General features: G+C 42.3%; 2 pseudogenes; both read right to left on the reverse strand.

Moving 5' to 3' along the window:
- Nucleotides 1–2,158: 2,158 nt before the first annotated feature.
- Nucleotides 2,159–2,277, reverse strand: LOC134948959 (5S ribosomal RNA; annotated as a pseudogene).
- Nucleotides 2,278–9,328: 7,051 nt separating this feature from the next.
- LOC134948962 (5S ribosomal RNA) lies at nt 9,329–9,447 on the reverse strand (annotated as a pseudogene).
- Nucleotides 9,448–12,231: the final 2,784 nt, after the last annotated feature.

The following is a 12,231-nucleotide window of genomic DNA, read 5'->3' on the forward strand; positions in this document are numbered from 1 at the left end:
GTTAGGGTTTTAGGGTTAGGGTTCGGGTTCGGGTTAGGGTTTGGGTTAGTGTTAGTATTAGGGTTAGGGTTAGCGTTTTGTTTTAGGGTTCATATTAGGGTTAGGGTTCATGTTAAGGTTATGGTTAGGGTAAAGGTTCGTATTAGGTTTAGGGCTAGGGTTAGGGTTCAAATTAGGGTTAGTGTTTGGGTTAGGATTTGTATTAGGGTTAGGGTTAGGGTTCAGGTTCGGGATAGGGTTTTAGGTAAGGGTTAAGGTTCGGGTTAGGGTTAGGGGTTAGGGTTAGGGTATTAGGGTTAGGGTTTTAGGGTTAGGTTTAGGGTATTAGGGTTAGGGTTATAGTTTTAGGGTTAGGGTTATTAGGATTAGGGTATTAGGGTATTATGGTTAGGGTTAGGGTATTAGGCTTAGGGTTAGGGGTTAGGGTTATGGTTATTAGGGTTAGGGTTTTAGTGTTATGGTTAGGGTTAGGGGTTATGGTTAGTATTCATATTAGGGTTAGGTTTAGTGTTTTAGGGTTAGGGTTAGGGTTATTAGGATTAGGGTGACGGTTAGTATTAGGTTTAGGGTTAGAGTTAGGGTTCGCAGCAGGGTTAGGGTTCATATTAGGGTTAGGGTAAGGGTTCGTATTTGGGTTAGGGTTAGGGTTTTAGGGTTAGGGTTCGTATTAGGGTTAGGGTTTTGGGTTAGGGTTCATATTAGGGTTAGGGTAAGGGTTAGGGTACGTGTTAGGGTTATAGTTAGGGTAAGGATTCATATTAGGGTTAGGGCTAGGGTTCGTATTAGGGTTAGGGTTTGTATTAGGGATAAGGTTAGAGATAGGGTTAAGGTTCAGGTTCGGGTTAGGGTTAGAGTTAGGGTTCGTATTAGGGTTAGGGTTAGGATTAGGATTTTGGGTTAGGGTTAGGGTTCGTGTTAGGGTTAGGGGTTAGGTTTAGGGTTCGTGGTAGGGTTAGGGTTCGTATTAGGGTTAGGGTTAGGGATCAGGTTCGGTTTAGTGTTAGAGTTAGGGTTCGTATTAGGGTTAAGGTTTGGATTAGGGTTAGGGTTTTGGGTTAGGGTTAGGTTTCATGTTAGGGTTAGGGTTAGTGTTAGGGGTTATGGCTCGTGTTAGGGTTAGGGTTAGGTTTAGGGTTATTAGTAGTGATGTTCACTGGAAATTTTTCGGGTTTTGTGTTTTGGTTTTGGATTTGGTTCCGCGGCCGTGTTTTGGATTCAGACGCGTTTTGGCAAAACCTCCCTGAAAATTTTTGTCGGATTCGGGTGTGTTTTGGATTCGGGTGTTTTTTTTTAAAAAAAACCTTCAAAAACAGCTTAAATCATAGATATTGGGGGTCATTTTGATCCCATAGTATTATTAACCTCAATAACCATAATTTCCACTAATTTCCAGTCTATTCTGAACACCTCACACCTCACAATATTATTTTTAGTCCTAAAATTTGCACCGAGGTTGCTGGATGGCTAAGCTAAGCGACCCAAGTGGCCAACACAAACACCTGGCCCATCTAGGAGTGGCACTGCAGTGTCAGACAGGATAAAAAAGGAATTGCAGAAGACTCTTGTGTGGGTGCACTCTTGTTTTTCTGTAGTTATATAGCTAATTATTAAAACTTAACTTTTATTAAGTAATCATTTTAAGATAAATCCACACTCTCATGTTCCACCACAGTTAATTGTTGAAACAGAAGAATACCAATGTAGGTATAGGGTTATACAATGAAAAAATAATTTTTTGTTAAAATTGGAAATGTTCTGGTTAGTCTATCCTTATAGACTTGTAGGGAGATGTAGACACTAGGGTTCTACACCCAAATCCTCTCCAACCAGCACAAGCAAAGCTTGTTTTAATAGGACCTCAATGGGTCAAAAATGATCGGACCGGTATCACACATATGAATCTTAGTAAGTTACATATGCATGGGGAGGTGTCTGTGTGTAATGCTTTATGATAGTATATAACGGGCTTTAGGAATATCCTGGATATGGAGGAAATCTAGCCATGGAAAACAAGGTTAAATTGCGGGGGAAGGTGGAGGAAGGGAAGGAAAGGGATAAGAGAAGGGGAAGGAAAAGGGGGGAGAAAGACCAAATGGAAAAAAAGGGTAAAGAAAGAATGTGGTGATCCTGCTGTTGGTTTATGGTCGAGATGAGTCACAAATTACAACACCAGGTATTCTCTGGGGGTCCCCCTCGCAGATACTGACCCAGCCCACCACCGTTTTGCTTCCAAGATCGGACGAGATCGGGCTCTATCGGTGGGGTATGGTAGTAATTATTGGACACGAATTGGTCGACTCACCAATGAGAGTGCACCTAGTAAGGTTTAAAGAGAGGAAGAGGCAAGTGGCAGATCTGCTGTCTACGTTAGGCACAGGATTAACCTGTGGATCATAGATGAGAGTCTGCAGATATAGGAAAAAATAGATTACACAGGATCAAAGGTAGAACTGAAACAGATATATGCCCAAGTCTTTATGCAGGCACTGTCGTCAGATTATATATTGGCGGCACACTCAGGCAGTTTGACTACTATGTTAGACTGAAAAAATATATATATTCTCCTTGGAGTGTGTAAAAATTCAATATTCTGACAGGCTACCTTCAATACAGTTACTTGCTAAGGTAAACAGACAGGGGTAGGTGCTCACTTGTATCAAGTGTTCCTATGTGCAGGAAAAAACACCAATTAAATCACATGGTAGGGCTGTTAGCATTGTGATGAACAGCCACTGAGAAGGTTAGGCCCAGAAAGTAACGATGTCCCTAAACCCTGTTTTGACTCAGGCAATATTCAGATATCCCCTCCAGGAAAAATAATCCCGTGTGTGAATGTTCAGTCTTCTGACATTCACCTTCATTTCAAATCTATTGCAGAAGCACACAGATAGTGATGGGTGCACAAATGCACCACTATTCTCACATACAAATAAATAAACATGCAGGGCTGTTTGTGTTCGGATGGACAGCCACTAAAACAAAGGGATACATCCATTAGGATATATCAGTATCCCTGAAACTTGTTGATTTCATAGGGATATCAATTTAGAATGCCCTGTACATTTGGGTAATAATTATTATTATACAGAGTATTACAAGTATGGTTATTAATACAATTGGTGTGAGAGTCGGATAAAACAAAAAGATACCGGTCCCTGCCCAGGTCCCTGGGTCAGTTAGGGTTAACAGGATCTGAGTGATACTCCTAGTGTCCCTGGTCCCAGATAGAAAGATGGAAAACGCGTTTCACCCGTCCTGCGGGCTTGTTCACTTCCAAGGTGCTCATCTGAATGATGAGCCCGGTTTAAATACCTGTTGAGTAACAGACAACCAATCACTGTTGTCTGTTAATTAGATAGATTAATTAATTACAAGGGCTCCGCTACGATCAGCGGAAATGAGGCTATGTATCCGGTTGCTAGGCAACCTCAATAGCCGTACATTGGCCCTGGGAAGGAGAGAATGAAAATGGATACTGTCCCAGATTTGACTTTATTTTATTTTATTACCTCGCTGGTGCGGGCCATGGCGCTCGATCTCCCCTCGGCCGCCGATGTCTCCTTTCGGCTGTGTAATAATGTACAATCCGTGTCGTTGCCCTGACTACCCGGGCAGAGGCGACACGTCACGTCCGGCCAAGGCGGAGACGGCCACGTCACGTCCAGCTAGAGCCTATGGGTTCGGTTGCTAGGCAACCGATCGCTTGATAGGTCCCGTAATCTTCCAGTGCAGTGGGTCACGTCGTGTCCGGCTGGGGCCTATGCGTTCGGTTGCTAGGCAACCGATCGCTATGTATGTCCCATATTATTAAAATGCAGTGGGTCTGGAAGGTTTGTTTGTGGCTATTCGGTTATCAGGCAAGACATGATCATATGTCTGGAGGTTAATTCTGATTAGATCAATCAGTAACCTGTGCCTATAATGTTCCCGAGTTATTATCTGTGTCCTGGCTGTATTGGATGTCTGGGGTCCAGTATCATGTGTCCCACTGCTGGATATTCAAAAATCAGAAGTAACCCAGGAATGACAGGGTAATTTTTGCCTGATTACTGGCAAGAATCATTATTATGGAGTGAGCTGTGACAAGATAGGTCGATGCTGGCAGCTGCACTCTAGATCCTAGGTGCAGCAACCTGTCATCAGATAGTCTTGCTGGCATTGTGTGGAAGGTCACCCTAAGTGGCTGGCCAAAGGCAGTCACATAGTGTCCTAACGTGGCATTAGCGTACACACACACACACACACACAGTCACCATTGTGAGGAGTTGGGGATGATTTGTAAATTATCCTGTGCCTGGGTATATTTGCGCATACATGCGGGGTAATTAACATAATACATATTGAGATCATCCAATGCATCCAGGCTCAGGTTGTTCGTCTTCTAGGTCAGATTATTAACCGTAGGTCAGTAATCCCTTATTATCTTCACTAGGTTCATGATTCTATATATTACCTCAGTGATATGTGTGCCACATAATCTTAGTGAAGGATAATGACTTTGTCTGATATGAGGTTGAATGGGTCAAACATAGGTATGTCGAGAGGAATAGTTCAAAATAACCCTCTATGTGCCACCTTGTTGGAATCTATGGATTGAAATGATAACGTAGAAAAAGAGAGGAAAAAGAGGGGAAAGAGAAAAGGAAAATGTCTAATTGAAAGAATGCCTCCTAATGACGAATAGTCTGCTCGTTTGTGGTATATGCAACCTTTAAGAAGTGATTAGTCCCATATATTAATAGTTTGGGTAGGTAATACAATCCCTTATAAATATGTGAAGGATAGACTCATTATAGATCAAGTGAGTGTGCCAATTCTTAGGTAGTGTACTCGTGATCTGTTGGGAAAACCCATGTGTAAAGTGAGTGAAACAAAATAAGAAAAGGAAAAGTGAAACGCATGTGATAGCCTGTATTACTACACAACAGGAGTAAATAAAAAGTGGGGGCAACAGTGCATAGGAAGGATCTATATAGACCCCATGTTGAATGATATTAGGGTGTAGAGTGAGGGTGAGTTATGGTGATGATGCTTTGGTGTTATGCTATTGTGATGATGAATCGTAAATATATTAGGATGTGACTGTGTGTATCCGTTATGTGGGGATTGATGGGAGTATGCCGATGATACGTGTTATAGGGCCAAAGGAGAGAATTAGTTGGACTTGTATTCTTTGCAGAGCAGGGAGGTTTCAATTGTGGTGATAATTGTTATCTGGTTAGCTACAGAAAAGCACTGTAGTTTATGCTTTCATTGAGACCCATCGGTTTGTATGTATTGAGTTTGAAAATCCATTCGGTTTCTTTCTTTAAAAGCTCTTTGCTCAAATCTCCTCCTCTGATGCCTAGCTGAACTTTTTCTAGGCCAAAAACCTTGAGTTCTTTTTGAAAGTCCGTGTGACAGGAGTGAAAATGTCTGGCTACCGAAGTCAATTTTCTCATCCGCAAGAGATCACTGGCGGCATTGCGACAAGTGCCTACATGTTCCAATATCCGTTCCTTAAATTTCCGGGTCGTCATCCCTACGTACCTCAAGTTACAACTGCACTCGATGCAGTAGATCAGACCCTGGGTGCTGCAGTTAAAAAATTGTTTGATTAATATCAGTTGGCCGTAACGGTCAGATATTGAATTTCTTGTCAAAATCTGGGGACAGGCTTTGCAATGCCCGCATGGGAAAGAACCCCTTGGTGTGTTTGACTTGGGTGTCCTGGGTTGGAAATGGCTCCGTACCAAGAGATCCTTGATATTGCTCGATCTCCTCCAGCTCATTTGGATGTTGGTATCTATTGATGGTGCCAGAGTCTTATCCAATTGAAGTATAGGGAGATGCTTCTCAATTGCTTTCTTAATCTGTCTCCATTCGGGGCAAAAGGTTCCAATGAACCTAATCTTATCTTCTGGTTTGCTGCGGGTTTGTTTTGGGAAGATGAGGGTGTCCCTTGGTATCTTGGTTACTTCTCTGCACGCTCGTTTCAATGATCTTTTGCTATAACCCCTCTCATGTAGGCGATGGAAGAGTTCCTGGCTTTTAATTTTGAATACTCCTTCTTCTGAGCAATTTCTCCGGAGTCTCAGGAGCTCGCCCTTCGGTATGTTCTCTACCGTCGGCGGAAAATGCGCGCTGGTTTGAAACAACAGACTATTGGTTGATGTCTCTTTCCGGTAGAGTTCCGTCGATAGATTTCCTGTAATGGACTTATAGATGTTAATGTCAAGAAAGGCTACTTTCTCCTGACTGATGGTATGTGTTAGCTTAATATTTAGGTCGTTGTTATTCAGGAGTTTGATAAATTCCAATAGATGATCTTGGTCCCCATCCCAAATGATAAAGATATCATCTATATATCTCAGCCACAACATGACGTGTTCTGTGTATTGATCATTAGTGTCTGTAAATACATATTTCTTCTCCCACCAGCCCAGGAATAAATTTGCATATGTGGGCGCACAGGCTGCCCCCATAGCTGTACCCCTAATTTGGAGAAAAAATTGTTCCTGGAAAGTGAAGTAGTTTTTCTCTAGCACGAAGGCCAGTAGGTCGTATATAAAGTTACCAAAGTCACCTTTCTCGTCATTGTCAAGAAAAAACTTTGTTGCCCTCAATCCAGCCTGATGGTCAATGCTAGTATACAAAGCTTCAACGTCCAGGGTCACTAATATGAAATTGTCCTCAAAGGTAATGTCATTGATCTTCCGTAGTAAGTCAGAGGTGTCTTTCAAATATGAGGGTAACTGCAGGACATACTCTCGGAGATGTAGGTCCAAGAAACGACTCGGCTGTTCAAGTAGGCCACCATTCCCCGACATGATAGGTCTCCCTGGAGGTTTCTTCAGATCTTTATGTGTCTTTGGAAGGAGATAAAAAGTGGGTGTTTTGGGGTTCTTTATTGTGAGGTAGGCATGTTCTTGTTTAGTGATGGTACCTGTTGTCAATGCTTCTTCAATGAGACTAGTGTATTCTCTCTGAAAACGTACCGTCGGATTATTTAACAACTTTTTATAACAGTCCGTTTGTTTTAGTTGTCTTAGTGCTTCCGTTACGTACATGTCTGTCGGCCAGAGCACTATATTGCCTCCCTTGTCAGAGGGCTTGATTACCACATCTTTCCATTCTCTCAGCTCCCTCAAAGCTTCTCTTTCGTCATTGGGCAGATTCTGAGGGAAGTAATAGTATTTCTTATCCCTTCGATATTTGATCATGTCGAATTCCCTAGACACCATGTCCAAAAAGACCCTAATTTCTGGGCTGTTATTGTCTGGTGGGAAAAAGGTTGATTTGTTTTTACACTTCGGGCGTTCTCTTGTATCTGGTTCTTGATTTGATTCTGATTGAAGGTCTTCCAGAATTGCCACCATTTCCAAATCCTCTGTATTCCAAGAAGGGTCTGCCATAGCACCTTCTCATCTGGAGTTCTGTTCACTGAAGAATTTTTTGAGAAGCAATTTTCTCCCAAACAGTCGCAAATCCTTTTCCCATGTAAAACGGTCAAAAGGTTTGGAAGGGGAGAAGGATAAACCCTTACTCAAAACTCTCTGTTGTTCAGGGGAGATCAATCTATCAGATAAGTTGATAATTTGAAGGTGTTCCGAGGGGGGTAAGTTTAACGCACTTTCTTCTGTCGTTCCGGATATCTCGACGTTCTGGGAGTGTCCCAATTGCTGTTCCTTCCCTTGTCTCTTCTTTCTCCCCCTCCTTGTCTTCCTTCGTGTCGATTTCTGCCTCTGTGTTTCTGGCCTCGTCCTAAAAAATAGGGTGAGTCTTCACGGTCTTCAGTGCTATACGGTGTGTAGGTCCCTCCTGTTAATTCATTAGCTGAATCGTCACTGTTGGAAGTCTCGAACTCTGAGAAAGTGGGATCTTCAGGCTGTCTTCTGTCTCTATTTCTTGGAGGTCGTATATTCCATTTAAATATATTGCCCTGGGTAAAATCCTGTTTATCCCTCTGGAGCTTTAATGCTTCTTTCATATGTATCCAGGTCCCTCTTATACTTCTCAAAAGTGGTCTGGAACGGGAGGTCCTTTTCCCATTTTTCAAGGTTTCTCCCGAGTTCTTCTATTTCTTTCTCTACCTGATCGAGGATCAGGGTATCATGTTTGATGAGTATGTGTAGGAGATCACTGGAACATTTTAGAAGAGCCGCCTCCCATTCGCCTTTGAGGCTGGTCGTTGCTAGAGGGAAGGAGGGAAAGATCTTAGGTCTCAAACCCCTGGGTACTATCTTGTGTTTAATGTAATTCTCCAAGGTAGTGATATCCCAGGTTAGGCGAACCCTCCTTTGTAAGGTTTTTTGGAGTTTGGACAGAGGGCCCTTCCAATCTATGGGGGGCCTATCAGGGTCCTCAGTCTCTGAGAAGAGGTCTTCAAAATCTTTAGTATTCCTACATTTCTGGAGTTCAGACTTGAGTGAAAAAGAAGTCATTGATATAGATATAATGTCCGGTGGTTGTTAGAGTGGGTAGACAATACTGATCAGGAGAAAAAGTTATTTTTCTAAATAGTGTTTGATTTATTTTTATAGTTTGGCTGTGCTGGAATCAGAAACTGATCTAGAATCAGCAAGACAGAGCATCAAAACAAAAAGGTGTGATTCCGCAATAGTCAGGTTCAAACATTATCGTAAGGTACCAGAATCTTATCGATGTACAGGAAAAAATTCCTTAATGGTTATACCTGGTGGTGCACCCAGAGTCAGGGAATATTTGGAGAAAAAAGGAATTGCAGAAGACTCTTGTGTGGGTGCACTCTTGTTTTTCTGTAGTTATATAGCTAATTATTAAAACTTAACTTTTATTAAGTAATCATTTTAAGATAAATCCACACTCTCATGTTCCACCACAGTTAATTGTTGAAACAGAAGAATACCAATGTAGGTATAGGGTTATACAATGAAAAAATAATTTTTTGTTAAAATTGGAAATGTTCTGGTTAGTCTATCCTTATAGACTTGTAGGGAGATGTAGACACTAGGGTTCTACACCCAAATCCTCTCCAACCAGCACAAGCAAAGCTTGTTTTAATAGGACCTCAATGGGTCAAAAATGATCGGACCGGTATCACACATATGAATCTTAGTAAGTTACATATGCATGGGGAGGTGTCTGTGTGTAATGCTTTATGATAGTATATAACGGGCTTTAGGAATATCCTGGATATGGAGGAAATCTAGCCACGGAAAACAAGGTTAAATTGCGGGGGAAGGTGGAGGAAGGGAAGGAAAGGGATAAGAGAAGGGGAAGGAAAAGGGGGGAGAAAGACCAAATGGAAAAAAAGGGTAAAGAAAGAATGTGGTGATCCTGCTGTTGGTTTATGGTCGAGATGAGTCACAAATTACAACACCAGGTATTCTCTGGGGGTCCCCCTCGCAGATACTGACCCAGCCCACCACCGTTTTGCTTCCAAGATCGGACGAGATCGGGCTCTATCGGTGGGGTATGGTAGTAATTATTGGACACGAATTGGTCGACTCACCAATGAGAGTGCACCTAGTAAGGTTTAAAGAGAGGAAGAGGCAAGTGGCAGATCTGCTGTCTACGTTAGGCACAGGATTAACCTGTGGATCATAGATGAGAGTCTGCAGATATAGGAAAAAATAGATTACACAGGATCAAAGGTAGAACTGAAACAGATATATGCCCAAGTCTTTATGCAGGCACTGTCGTCAGATTATATATTGGCGGCACACTCAGGCAGTTTGACTACTATGTTAGACTGAAAAAATATATATATTCTCCTTGGAGTGTGTAAAAATTCAATATTCTGACAGGCTACCTTCAATACAGTTACTTGCTAAGGTAAACAGACAGGGGTAGGTGCTCACTTGTATCAAGTGTTCCTATGTGCAGGAAAAAACACCAATTAAATCACATGGTAGGGCTGTTAGCATTGTGATGAACAGCCACTGAGAAGGTTAGGCCCAGAAAGTAACGATGTCCCTAAACCCTGTTTTGACTCAGGCAATATTCAGATATCCCCTCCAGGAAAAATAATCCCGTGTGTGAATGTTCAGTCTTCTGACATTCACCTTCATTTCAAATCTATTGCAGAAGCACACAGATAGTGATGGGTGCACAAATGCACCACTATTCTCACATACAAATAAATAAACATGCAGGGCTGTTTGTGTTCGGATGGACAGCCACTAAAACAAAGGGATACATCCATTAGGATATATCAGTATCCCTGAAACTTGTTGATTTCATAGGGATATCAATTTAGAATGCCCTGTACATTTGGGTAATAATTATTATTATACAGAGTATTACAAGTATGGTTATTAATACAATTGGTGTGAGAGTCGGATAAAACAAAAAGATACCGGTCCCTGCCCAGGTCCCTGGGTCAGTTAGGGTTAACAGGATCTGAGTGATACTCCTAGTGTCCCTGTCCCAGATAGAAAGATGGAAAACGCGTTTCACCCGTCCTGCGGGCTTGTTCACTTCCAAGGTGCTCATCTGAATGATGAGCCCGGTTTAAATACCTGTTGAGTAACAGACAACCAATCACTGTTGTCTGTTAATTAGATAGATTAATTAATTACAAGGGCTCCGCTACGATCAGCGGAAATGAGGCTATGTATCCGGTTGCTAGGCAACCTCAATAGCCGTACATTGGCCCTGGGAAGGAGAGAATGAAAATGGATACTGTCCCAGATTTGACTTTATTTTATTTTATTACCTCGCTGGTGCGGGCCATGGCGCTCGATCTCCCCTCGGCCGCCGATGTCTCCTTTCGGCTGTGTAATAATGTACAATCCGTGTCGTTGCCCTGACTACCCGGGCAGAGGCGACACGTCACGTCCGGCCAAGGCGGAGACGGCCACGTCACGTCCAGCTAGAGCCTATGGGTTCGGTTGCTAGGCAACCGATCGCTTGATAGGTCCCGTAATCTTCCAGTGCAGTGGGTCACGTCATGTCCGGCTGGGGCCTATGCGTTCGGTTGCTAGGCAACCGATCGCTATGTATGTCCCATATTATTAAAATGCAGTGGGTCTGGAAGGTTTGTTTGTGGCTATTCGGTTATCAGGCAAGACATGATCATATGTCTGGAGGTTAATTCTGATTAGATCAATCAGTAACCTGTGCCTATAATGTTCCCGAGTTATTATCTGTGTCCTGGCTGTATTGGATGTCTGGGGTCCAGTATCATGTGTCCCACTGCTGGATATTCAAAAATCAGAAGTAACCCAGGAATGACAGGGTAATTTTTGCCTGATTACTGGCAAGAATCATTATTATGGAGTGAGCTGTGACAAGATAGGTCGATGCTGGCAGCTGCACTCTAGATCCTAGGTGCAGCAACCTGTCATCAGATAGTCTTGCTGGCATTGTGTGGAAGGTCACCCTAAGTGGCTGGCCAAAGGCAGTCACATAGTGTCCTAACGTGGCATTAGCGTACACACACACACACACACACAGTCACCATTGTGAGGAGTTGGGGATGATTTGTAAATTATCCTGTGCCTGGGTATATTTGCGCATACATGCGGGGTAATTAACATAATACATATTGAGATCATCCAATGCATCCAGGCTCCGGTTGTTCGTCTTCTAGGTCAGATTATTAACCGTAGGTCAGTAATCCCTTATTATCTTCACTAGGTTCATGATTCTATATATTACCTCAGTGATATGTGTGCCACATAATCTTAGTGAAGGATAATGACTTTGTCTGATATGAGGTTGAATGGGTCAAACATAGGTATGTCGAGAGGAATAGTTCAAAATAACCCTCTATGTGCCACCTTGTTGGAATCTATGGATTGAAATGATAACGTAGAAAAAGAGAGGAAAAAGAGGGGAAAGAGAAAAGGAAAATGTCTAATTGAAAGAATGCCTCCTAATGACGAATAGTCTGCTCGTTTGTGGTATATGCAACCTTTAAGAAGTGATTAGTCCCATATATTAATAGTTTGGGTAGGTAATACAATCCCTTATAAATATGTGAAGGATAGACTCATTATAGATCAAGTGAGTGTGCCAATTCTTAGGTAGTGTACTCGTGATCTGTTGGGAAAACCCATGTGTAAAGTGAGTGAAACAAAATAAGAAAAGGAAAAGTGAAACGCATGTGATAGCCTGTATTACTACACAACAGGAGTAAATAAAAAGTGGGGGCAACAGTGCATAGGAAGGATCTATATAGACCCCATGTTGAATGATATTAGGGTGTAGAGTGAGGGTGAGTTATGGTGATGATGCTTTGGTGTTATGCTATTGTGATGATGAATT

This window comes from Pseudophryne corroboree, chromosome 1, assembly GCF_028390025.1.
Source record: "Pseudophryne corroboree isolate aPseCor3 chromosome 1, aPseCor3.hap2, whole genome shotgun sequence".
Classification (NCBI taxonomy): domain Eukaryota; kingdom Metazoa; phylum Chordata; class Amphibia; order Anura; family Myobatrachidae; genus Pseudophryne; species Pseudophryne corroboree.